Genomic DNA, 13,090 nt, shown 5'->3' with positions numbered 1-13,090 from the left:
AAGGAGACCCTCTGTCTAAACTCTCTGTTTAATGTGTGTCTAGAATGGGTGCTAGAGATAGCAATTTAAACAGAACAGAGACTTCAATAACGAACGCTATCAGATATTGGCTTATGCGAATGATGTTGCGATTCTGATGTATTGAGAGAGGTATGCAGTATATTACAAACCTCAGCAGAAAAACTCAACTTGTTCCCTAATAAAAAGAAATCAAAGTAAATGAAATTTACAGTACCACAAACAGGATTAAGAGGTCCGGTAATCTTCAAAATCAACGAGAATGCAGATAACGACCTAGAATGAAAACAAGTGTAGAATTTCACTTACCTGGGAACTAATAAAAACGTGAGCTGAAAAGATGACTGTGAGCTGGCTGCAAGAATACAAAACGGAAATGTTAAGGTAGGAGTTTTACACAAAATCATTACATCTAAAAATGTATCGAGACAAGCCAAAGATACATAGGTATTATATACAAAACAGTTTTAAGACCAAATAGTCATCTATGCAAGCGAAACATGGCTGCTAAATCAAACACAAGAAGAAAATAAAATTAGCATTCAACCGAATGAACCGAGATCGAAAACCCACAAGGATTTGATTAATGTTTAAATAATTCAAATTTTAACAAAAAGAGAAATCAAACGATTTCTACCTGGCGAAACCGAATTCAAATTTTTACCACTGTGCTTCCTAAAACTTGCGAAGCAAACAGCTTGATAAATAAATTTTACAAAATTTGATCTGCCATATTAGATTCGCCATTTTGTCATCAGATTCGCAATAAGCGAGGTCAAAACTTTACAGTAGATATTTATGTCCAAATAATCCAAAATATTTGAAATTTTGTTCGTCTTATTAAATCGGCTATTTTGAATTATTAAATTTTAATATCAAATTCATAATCAGCAAATTCGAAAACATTACAGCACACTTTTATGTCAAAATTGTTGTGTATTTAGACTTTTGGTTACTTTTTGGTCAAGTCATCCCGCTGTGCGGCGTCGTTGTATACATCTTTATTTATTTTGGGATGGAAATATTTTATTAGACATGAATTCCATCGTGATGTCTTGGTAGATACCTTTCTCATTCTGTGAATTTCTTACTTCTCCTGGTTTAAATATTGAATTTATATAGGATTAAAATTAAACTAAGGTTGTTTATAATAAGAATTATATTTTACATTTCTTTGACGTTTCGATTTCCAATTCGGTAATCGTTTTCCAAACAATTTATAAATTATTAAGAAGTTATGTTCATTTGTAAATGTTTATCAATTGGCGCTTTCTTTCAATCAATTTGGTCAAATGATAAAAATTGACAGGTTATAGTCCAGTCGTCAGAGATTTGACAACTAAAAATCATACGAATAAGCAGAACTGAATTTGTCAATTTTAAGACCGTTGTCAGATTTTAAATATAAAAACTAATTTCTTTGTTAAGAGGAAGGGTTTCTATTTAAAAAATGAAAGATAAAAAAAGCAGGGATTATTTGGCGAACTACTTCGTTGTTAAAAAAAGGCACGACAAAGCTCGTTGCTTTTAGGTTATGTTTAAGTTTCCTAGCAAAATATATAGACATAGGTGGCGTGAAAGTAATTTTCGAAGGGGAATAATTTAAAGAAATTTTAAACATGCTTCAACGTTTATCTATGTAAAACCTTTATAAAAATGGACGTCATTTGCAAAAAATACAAAAATTTCATATGAAAGCTGCACTGTTCATCTGTAAGAACATCATCAAGACATCTTTAAGAAATTCATCATCTTTTTGTCTCTAAGAAAATGGTTCATTATACACAAAAAGTAATAAATATTTTTGTTAAAAATTCTTTCAGTTACATTTTTTATTTGAAACGATTTTTTCTAGGGTGTAGAGATTCTTGGTAAATGATAAATCGATTCTCCACCTACGAAAAAGAGTTTTGGGCAAAAGCAAGCTGTAGGAGTAGTACTTACTTACAACTTATTTTCATATGTTTGGGGTTCTAAAATTGATATTTTCATTAAAATTCATCTTGTTAGTAGGATTTTTAGAGGTTCGGTGGCATTCTTTCCTCTGACGACTAGAGTATTAACATAACTTCTTAATTTTCTTAATTTATTTGACCGTTAAATCGGTTGTCACAAAGCGCCAAATTAAAATGTTATTCTCATTACAATCAATTGTAGTTTAATACTACAGTTAATACAATAATTAAACCAGACGAAGTATGAACTTAGACCTACAGACACATCACTATGGAATAAATTTCTAATAAAATAATTCAATCCTAAATAAATAATGAAATAACGGCCTGTAATAATGCCTGTTTGACTATAGCACAAACTTAAAAATATTTCGTTCAAATATAAAACAATCCTTCTGTATGTAGCGTTAACATAAAAGGTAGAAAAAAAATATCCGTGAATAAATAATAGATATGCATTAAAAAATGTATATTAATTATATGGACATAAATAAAAAGAGCAAAAATACTCATTAATATAACTCATAACAAAAATCAAAATTCGAGGTAAACGATATATGGGGAGATTAAGAATATTGTGGGTTAAGAACCTCAGGAGATGGTTTGAATGCAATAGTGAAGAACTGCTTACCTATAAGAGAGTTCATAGAGTTATTTTTAGTAGATACTTGGCAATAACATGTAGCACAACTACAAATCTAACGCATATACTTAATTTAAATTGAAACTATTAAACAAAACATTAATATTTGTTATTGTGGATTCCTAAAAACTGAGACTCTCTATGCAGCTGATAGTCTGTAACATGAACGTTCTTCTTCTTCTTTGAGTGCCTCTCCTATCGGAGATTGGATATCATTAGGGCGATTCTAATTTGATTTACTGCTGTTTTGAATAATTCGTTAGTGGGACAGCCAAACCACTCACTTAAATTTCTCATCCAGGACATTCTTCTACGGCCTGGATTTCTGCATCCTTGGATATTTCCTTGCATTGTATTTTGTAAAAATGTGTACTTTTGTCCTCTCATCAGGTTGCCTAAGTATTCAAGTTTTCTCTTTTTTATATTCATTAACGTTAAAGGTCGCCAACTGAAGAAAACTATATGTCATCAAGATGTACTTCTTGAGAAAAATGTTTCTTTCTTCTTTTAGTATCTTGTGCGATTATTGAACGTTTATTAACAATAATATCGTTGGTTACGTCAACTCGAAACCGATTAGCGGATATCTCTTGATATCACTCTCGCAGATTTCGGAGAAAGGATGTTCTTCTTTGCCCAGGAACTCTTCTTCCATCGATCTTGCCCTATATTCTGAGGTGTAGAAGGTTATACCTCTTTGGATGTTTCCTCACATGGCCAAAATATTGAAACTTTCGAATTTTTATTGTTTTGATTCTTTTTATGCTCTTTTTCATTCGGTGTAAAACTACTTCATTTGTTCTTTGTTCTTAGATCAACCCAACTTATGTGTAATATTCGTCACTAAATGCACGTCTCAAAAGCCCCAAGTTTTTTCAATATTCTTGCTGTAGCAACTAATTTTAAGGTTTAATATAATATTTCCATCAATGAGAATTTTGTGTAGTTTATAGAACGCAGGCTCTGGCTTTTTTTATGCATATTTTTATTTCTGTGTTTATATTCCATTTATTGGTAACATAGGCACCCAAATATTCTTTCTAAATCTATTCCATACGCTCTGATGTTCATTCGTTGTTACTCTGTTTTGCTGAAGCCATAAGTTTTGTCTTAAGAAATATTATGCTTTAGCCCATATTCAACATATGTTTCAATCCTGCGGTTTATATGTCGTTGCAACTCTTTTTTATTGGATGTAATGAGTACCGTGTCGTTTGTGCATCTGAGGTTGTTGATATTATTTTGGTTGATTATATTGCCTGCATCTTTATCTAAGGCTTTATCTAGGGCTAAAGTGACTAAAGTTGACCTAAGACTTTTAACAACAATAAATCAAACCAAGCTTCTACATACACATTGCGAAAAGAACAGAAGTCCTAAAAACAAAAATTGATCGTCAAGGGTAACGTTAATTGGAAACAACCCCGAAGAATGTTTATCAATTAAATTAAGTAAGTTTGGATGTTCCAAATATTAAAGGTAGTTTCGTTTATCATTCTCAGGTTAGCAATTATTACCTACAAATCATCAACTTTGTAAAACAACATTCTTTCTTCCTCGAAATTACCGAAATAATTAAGCAGAGTCTCATTGCACGTAACCATTAAGAAAGCGGTATATATTTAAATTACAGCCCATCTGCCTTATAAATCGCACCACAACGCAAACATAAACAATTATTGATCCACAGAAAGCGGAGATCCAACACAGATATTAAACTTCAGAAAGAAACACGATATGCTACAAATATATCTACAATATTGTTTCGATCTCGATGTCAGCTTAGTTGAAATTTACCGCTCAATACCGAGGCAACTACCTACCACTGAATCATGAATATAACAGCTATAAAACCAGGTTTCCAATAAGTCAGTTTAAATTATATCAATATATATGGATTCCAGGGACATAGACCGGTCGACAAGTGATCTTTATCGCGAAAAGTTCAATTGACACTACAAGATTTAATCTTTATCCTTCATACAATCTTTATTATTTTATCTATTGAACATTATATAGAACTGTGTATATAAACTGTGTATATAAACTGTGTATATAATAATAACTCAAAAGAATAAAAAATATTACTACCAGAAAAGTAACAAAAAAAGTTGGGAAATCGTTATGAAGATAAAAAAATAATTGGAGTAAAATATAAAAAAGTACGACGAGAAAAAAATTTGTCAAAATTTATTGCAACAATAATTTCTGGATTTTTTATGATTATGTGGTTGGAAATATTGCTTTCTGGGATTTCAGAAAAAATTATCAAAACCAGTGCGGCAAACTACGAAGTGTAGTGCCGGGACAGTAGCTGATTGCTAATTGTGTGGTGTGTACGATTTGAACACGTTCCATTTGAGTTTTGGTTTCTTTTGTTTAAATGCCTAGATTTGTTTTGAATTTAAGTTGATGAGACATAGAAAAGCTATCATACTCGACGATTTTTCTGTAATTTACTTTATGACAAATATTGCATCTGTAGGGGAGACTGGGGCTAGTTGACTAAAGGGTTTAGTTGACTAATTGAATCTAGTTCCTCTAATGTGTAACAGATGTCGAATGTAAAAACAATATCTGAATTGCAAACTCTTGCGCCTCCATTTTACGTAGTAATATACATATATTGACTATGATTTGACGTGATTTATTCGTATCTAAGTTAACTCATGTCTATCATACGTCCCTCGTAATCACAGGGTAATGCATGGGGCTTGTTGACTAATCCGTGCCGGAGTCTATTGACTTAGTCGACAAAGCCCATCATGTACTTAAATTTTAAAATTTGTGAACTAAGTTGGCATGTCACAATGGATTATTAAGTTGATAGTAATTTCGAGGCATTTGGAAACTATTAGCAACTGTTATATTGCATATGTTTCTCCAAATGTAAATCTATCTGAGGCGTTAATGGTCTTTATTTTGCAAGCGTGTGAATTTGCAAGCATCGGATATTTGGAACGTAGACGAGACGGGTACCGCAACTGTTTAGAAGCCAGAATAGTGGCACGACGTGGCTTCAAGCAAATAGGCAAACTCACGTCCGCAGAAAGAAGAACTCTTGTGACCCTCACTGTTGCAGTTTCAGCAAGTGGTAATACTGTTCCTCCGTTGTTCATTTTCCCGAGGGTAAACTACAATGGCCACTTTATGACAGATGCACCTGTCGGAAGCCTAGACCATGCAAATCCATCAGAATGGATGAAAGAACATTTTGCAAACGTTGGCAAGTATTTTCTGTTTCACACAAGATTGTTTAAGGAGCGCCCTATACTTTTGCTGCTGCTTGATAACCTTGAATCCCACCTTTATGTCGAGGCATTAGATATTTATCAGGAAAACGGAAGAACAGTTCAATCTTTTCCTCCTCACTTCTCGCATAAATTTCAGTCTCTATTTAGGTGTGTTCACGGACCACAAAAAAATACTACAATTTAGCTATGAATAACTGGATACTCAAAAATCCAGGTAAGGCATTTTCCATATATGACGTTCCTGGCATTGTAAAATTAAGTGTGTCTCCAGCTGCTACGCAAACCAATATAATGGATGGGTTTAGTAAAACAGGGATATGGAACCAAAAGAAAGACATCGAAAACACGAAAATTAAAGACGGTCGAATATTTATTTTCTGGGAAGAAAGGCCGATTCCGTGAAACTGAGTGCTTTGTATGTGAATATTCCTAACGAAATAGCACCAGAGGTGACGACTGGGTAAAATCCACCCATTGCAGTAGATGAGCTCACATCAAATGCACGAACAAAAGTGATATCGTTTTTTTATGCATCAGTGATATGCATCAATTGTTATTCAGATGATGATTTGTGAGTTTTGGCTACTTGACTTATTTGGCAAGGCAGGCAAATTTGCTTATAACTTTTTTCTACAGGGAACTCAAATAAATTAAAAATATATGTAAAATGCCTGAAGGAGTATAGAACCAGCTGACATACTTGAATTTAACAGTATACAAAAAATAAATCAGTAAAAATTATTTATTGAAAAAATAATTCGACAAACCCCGGTCTCCCCTATACGATCTCCAGAAAGTCCACATTTATTTTGTGATTTATACGTTCTTCCAGAATTTCAAGAATTAAATTTTAGGGTGTTATTTAAGGACTATGTAGTTTGTTGACAGTTTTTTATCACCTTCTTTAAACAGCAAGATTAGTTCGAGGAGCAAATTATGCTTGATAATTACCTCTTCACCTGATAGTCACCTCTTGGTAGTGAGAAAGGAGCACTCGCTGGTGTAGAAGGCTACGCAAATGAGTCTGGGTGGATTAACAAAGACCTTTTTTTATATATCGTGACCATTCTATCAAATTTGCAAAGCCTACTCAGGTATATCCAGTTTTGCTAATCTTGGACGGCAATACTAGCCACAGACTACTAGAAGCTGTTTTAAAAGCTAGAGAAAATAACATAAGTCTTTTAACATTATCACCACAATGCAGTCATTGGATGCAGCCGCTAGATCTTTGTTTTTTTGGGCTATTAAAAAAGCAGTATTCGCGTGAATGTGACTATTATCTGACTTCTCATCGTGCAGAAAAAATATTGATATACCAAACGGTAGTTTGTGTAGTTTGCTGCGAAGCTTGCTAAGAAGTAGCAACTGTTGAAAAAGGCAGTAAAGGATTTAAAAAAAAGTGATATATTTCCGTTTAACATAGATATATTTGACAAGACTGACTTTCTGCTTTCAACAATGTTTGATACCTCTTCTTAAAATTGCATTTTGGAAGATTTGCCTACATCAGCATTGCATCAATCTGAAATTCTGAAATTCGTCTTCCTATACTTCTGCAAATCAGCAATTATCTGCAACTTCAATCGGCAGATCTAATAATTATTCTCCCCAACCTGGCACCAGTAAGCAGGCTGATGCAGTAATCAATGCTAGTTTTTTTAACAGACATACTTCAACTGTTGTCTCCAGAACCCAGCCAACAAACGAAAAAACACAAAAACAATACCAAAAAGAAGGTATCGAAAATTTTGACAGCACCTCACAAAAAGATGATCTTCAGAAATAAAAAAAATTAGGACAATTAGAGCCAAGATAAGAAAACCAAAACCACGCATAGAATTGCAACAGCAGGTTCAAATTTTAAAGCTTGTGGAGAGGAGAGGAAAGAGAGCTAAATAAAGTACCAGCAATGCAATAAATGGCACATGACGTATGTACTGGTGTGGAAGAAGACGAACATATGTTTTTTTGCGAATTTTGCAAATACTTAGTGATGGTCCGATTAGTTCTGCATGCTGGGATATACAGAACCGGACACAATTCTCACCTTAAGTTGTCGTTTTTTTTAACGTGTTACTTTATTTTCATTTTTTGTTAAGCATTATATTAAAAACTTTTCTTTAAAACTATGGTTGGGGTGGTGTCTTCATTACTTATTAAGTTTGGCAGATGCAAATAAAAAAATTGTTAGGTGGTCCTTTTTGTCCCGATCTCCCCTACCTAAAAGTAACATGAACAACCATAAATAGACGAATTTGTTTCATCTTACCTTTGCAGTTTTTTTTTCAAGAATTATAGTAATATTTTCAAAAATTTTATACTAGTCCAGTTTAATCTTTCAACAAAGACCTGGCCTAAAATATATCCACCACCTACTGCCGTCGAATACGATTGTATAGCCGATTTCATATAACTCAGTTTAAATTGTCAGCGTATAGTGATACACCGGGTTGAGCTACTCCTCAGGTGGGATATTTATACGGTGGTGTATAAATGGGGCACCGATGGCAGCAATGCCGATCATGAATCAGCTAAACCATGCCCTTTATTCTTTTATTTGGTAGGTAGTCCATTTAGTTGCACTCGTTATGGCACTTTATATCATCCTTGTGCACCCACCCATATATGATGCAGACTAATTTCAGTTGTTTCATACAACTGAAATACGGTTGTTGTTTGTCTTTTTGTTTTGCTCGTAGACGCAATTTAAATCTTTCAGATTTACTGTTGGGCGTAATTTAGTATTATGGATATTGTTTCATTTTTAAAAAGTATGCGAAGCCAAAAATCTACCTTTTAATATCTATACGCTTGTAATAAATCAAAGAAATTATTATATTATAATAATAGTAATTTACGTAATAAGTTCTGTAAGTGATATTTTACGAGATGAGTAATAAGTTTCCAGGAGGAGCTGAAGGCGAATTCCTGCAGGGATCGTGCGAATCCGGAAAATCACTTTTAGATCGCGTTACGTAAAATATTTTTTCGTTTATTACGTGAAAAAGAATCTAAATGGATACTTGACTTATAAACTTTTTATTATAAATTACATGTAACATAAAAGTTGCTTATATGAATACAGTACTTATATATATAATGTCGGTTTACAACGTTCTTCGACGTCTTCCGATTTCCAATCTCCATCTCATTATATCGTACCATAGATCGTCCTCCAGTTCTCTTTCCTGATTTATTTATCAACTCCTTGTCTTCAACTTCTTCTTTGCCTTCCTGGTCTCCGCCTACCTCTTGGTTTCCATTCAAGAATTTGTCTTCGTATTCTATTCTCCGGCATTCTCGGACACGGATACGTGTCCGTATCATCTGGGTGGTATGTCGTTTTGATGTCATCAACAATATTATGTGTTACCCCCATGATTTCTCGGACTCTCTCGTTTGTTATTCTGTGGCGTCTGGAGATTCCCGCAGAGCGGCGCCAGAAGTCCATTTCTGTTGCTCTAAGCATTTTCTCTGTCTTTTAGGGGCCACACTTCGCATCCATATGTTGTGATACTTTTTATTATGGTGTTGTATATTTTTATTTTATTTTCCTTAGAGATGTTTTTATCCCACAGTACTGTTCAGTAAGGCTATGCCTTTCCTTCCCTGTGTATTTCGTTCCTTAATGGCTATATCTAATTTTCCGTCCTGAGTAATCTTTACTCCTAGGTATTTGTAGTCGTCACATAGTTTGATCTTTTGATTTTCCTCTAAGAGAAGGTTATGTTGATCTTCTCCGATACTCATGTACTCAGTTTTTTCCATATTCACTTCCAAACCTCACTCTGTAAACTCTTCTAATAGTTTTCGCATCATGTAACTAAGGTCTTTAGAGTCCTGTTGCGATGATGACCTGGTCATCCGCAAAGCACAGAGTGTACAAAGTTAAGTCCACTAGTGGTATGCTCATATTAGTACATTTTTTCTTCCACTTGTTGAGTGCTGCTTTGAGGTATATTTTGAATAATGTTGGGGATATACAGCATCCTTGTCTTAGTCCTCTAGTCACTTTGAATCCCGGTGTTATCAGATTTCTTGTTTTAATTCTTGTTGTTTGTTGGCAGTACAACGTTTTTACCGCTTCAATCAATTCTATATTTATGTTTGTTATTCCCAGTGCCTCCCATAATTTATCAAACGGGACACTATCATATGCTTTCCTAAGGTCTACTTGTCGTAGCCGTTGAACTAGTATTTTAGGTTCATGTTTGATGAGTTCCTGAGCTACATTTCCTGGGCCAGGTGATTTGCAATTCTTTAGATGTCTGCATACGATTTCGACTTCTCTCTCATTTATTCTGATTGGTGATCATATCAGCCTGACGCCTTGTAGACCATAGTTCTCTAGCTGTTTGAAGATCTCTCTTGTCTCTGTTTGCGGTGATATGGACCGGATAATATCTCTTTTTCTGTTGTTTCTTAAATTTTTTAATAGTTTCCAGCTTTCTGAACTTTGGCTTTCACCAATGTATGTATTTAGCATGGTGCACTTTTTTCCCAGGATTCAGTTTTCTTCTGGCATATTTTTCTTCTGACCATCGCTTGCATTCTTTTGTATTCGATTCTGTCTTTCACATTTCTTGTGTTCAGATATTTTTGATACAATTTTCTTTTCTGTGTTATTTCCTGCGAAATATCTTGATCCCACCAATATGATTTTTGTTGTCCGATCTTTTCATATCGCCCTAGTACTTCTAGGGCAGCGGCGTGTATACATTCTTTGATGGTTTTTTATAACTGATTAACATTCCTGGTATTATCCTGAACATATTACTTATCAGTATTAAAAACGAGGGTTGTGGCGTTGGGCCTGCTCCACATCATATGAAAAAAATGTGCTCCAAAAAATCCTAGAAAGAAAACAACCTAGACAGAAAATAACAAATAATTCGAGGTAGTCGAGAATATAGAGAATTATGAAATAACGAAACTCCAAAGTTATTATTATTATAAATGTATCTGTTCAGACGCACATAATGAAGGATTAATTGCAACTAAACAAAGAATAACTCATAAAGAAATTATATTGAAGAATTTGTATTATTCGACGTAAATACAAAACTAACGGATTTTTGATAAAATATTCATAATGACTAATGTTTTATAATCTCTTAAAGCTCTAGTGATATTTGTTAATATTTTTTATATAATAAATTTAAAAATAAATGAATAAATTATTATAAAAAAATGTACTCAATATAATTGAGAAAACTACGTTACAGTATAATACATTTGTTTTTAAAACTTGCGTTGCACAGGCGTTGGCTACTGAATATGATATAATGTAATGAGTTTACTATTATTGTTTCAGTAAATAAAGTAATTCTGGCAACTCAGTAATCAGTATAAAAAAAACTAGGCTCCAAAACCCCCACAAAGAGTTAATGGCAAGAAAAATCCAAAAGCGCAAAAAGTTATTTAAAATAAAAAATGTAGTAAGTAATTAATTCAAAACAATCGCAACAAACAGTAGAGATCGACAATACATTGTACCCATTAAGATATATATGACAAAATAATACAAATAGATATAAGATTAATCAGATTGATAAATAGTCCTAGACATGCTATCCTCCTCTATCTTTTCTCCTTCGTAAGGATGTAGTGTCGTCATGTAATTTGTTTGACTATTTCTGTCCAATTATCTCTCTCCTGTGCGTGTTATTTTGCTTCGGAGAATGAGTAACCATTCATCTCCTTTATTTGGTCCGACCATCGTACTGGAGATCTTCCTCTGAATCTTTTACCCGCTACGTTACCTTCAACTATCTTTTGCTCCATGCCTTCTCTTCTTTTAGTTTTATGTCCAAAATATCCCAGAATATTTTGGTTGATAGTTGTGATGAGTCTAGTTATCATGCTAAGTTCAGCTAGAATTGAGTTAAAACTACAATTGCCATTTGGATCGCCAACCTTCGAAAGGAGACGTTTCGAAGGATAATATATACCATTATTAGTAAGTCAGTAACATATGGAGCATATATCATTTATGTTTTTTAAATAACAAACATATAAAATCAGAATTTGGTGTTTATTGAAGGTAAACTAAATGCACGTCCAAATACTTACGATGTCGGGATAGTATTATGAGGTTTTTTTCCTGGTTTTTCACTCATAATTTACTATAGAATCACTAACTAAGGAGAATTTTACTGTCATCATGGCATGTATTTGTCTTTGATTGAAGTTGATTTCATGCAATCGAATGAACTATCTTATAAGTAAACTCGTCCCAGGAGCGCAACTCAACAATATTGGCAATATCATTTTAAAGTCATCTACTTTAAAATGTATATTGTATGTCTGAATTGTCAATATAAATGAGTTAGATAAAATTAAATTATTATAAGAATTTTTCACTAAGTAACAGAAAAACAAAAATTTGTTTATTTTAATAATGTTTGTATTTTGAGAACGATTTACGAAATTGAAATTGATACGTCAATAAACGTACTTTAACCTTTAATTGTGGCTTATTCCCATTTAAATAGTCTTCTTCTTCTTCTTAGCCTTCTGTCGTCCATGTTTGGACATAGGCCTCTCCCAACTCCTTCCATCGGTCTCTATCCTTAGCAACATATTTCCAATTTGTTCCGGCTATTCTTTTAATATCATCAACCCATCTCATCTGTGGTCTTCCTCTTGGTCGTTTACTTTCGTAAGGTCTCCAATGTTGTATTGTAGCATTCCAACGTTGGTCTTTTTGTCTAGCAGTGTGGCCCGCGAAGCTCCATTTAAGTTTGGCAATTTTTGTTGCTATGTCCTCGACTTTTGTTTTGGATCTTACCCAGTCGTTCCTCTTTTTATCTGACAGTCGTATACCTAACATTGCTCATTCCATTGTTCTTTCTGTTGTGGCCAGTTTATTCATGTTTGACTTGGTTGGGGTCCAGGTTTGATATCCATATGCCATGATACGAAGGATGCATTGGTTGAACACTTTGCTCCTCAAGTGTTGGGGTATTTTGCGGTTCTTAAGTATCCAACTAAGTTTTCCAAATCCTGTCCATGCTAGTCTTAATCTTCTAGTGATTTCCGCACTTTGGTTCTCTTTGTCAAGTCTCAGGATTTGGCCTAGGTAGATGTATTTCTGGATTTGTTCTATCTCACTGCCATTTATAGTTATACGTCTGGGGTCATCTGTGTTTGTCATTATTTTTTTTTATATTCATTTTTAGACCGACATATTGGGAGCTGGCTGCTAGTTTTCCCAT

Source organism: Diabrotica undecimpunctata, chromosome 3 (assembly GCF_040954645.1).
Source record: "Diabrotica undecimpunctata isolate CICGRU chromosome 3, icDiaUnde3, whole genome shotgun sequence".
Classification (NCBI taxonomy): domain Eukaryota; kingdom Metazoa; phylum Arthropoda; class Insecta; order Coleoptera; family Chrysomelidae; genus Diabrotica; species Diabrotica undecimpunctata.
The sequence above is the reverse complement of the archived record's forward strand: the minus strand, read 5'-3'. Positions refer to the sequence as shown.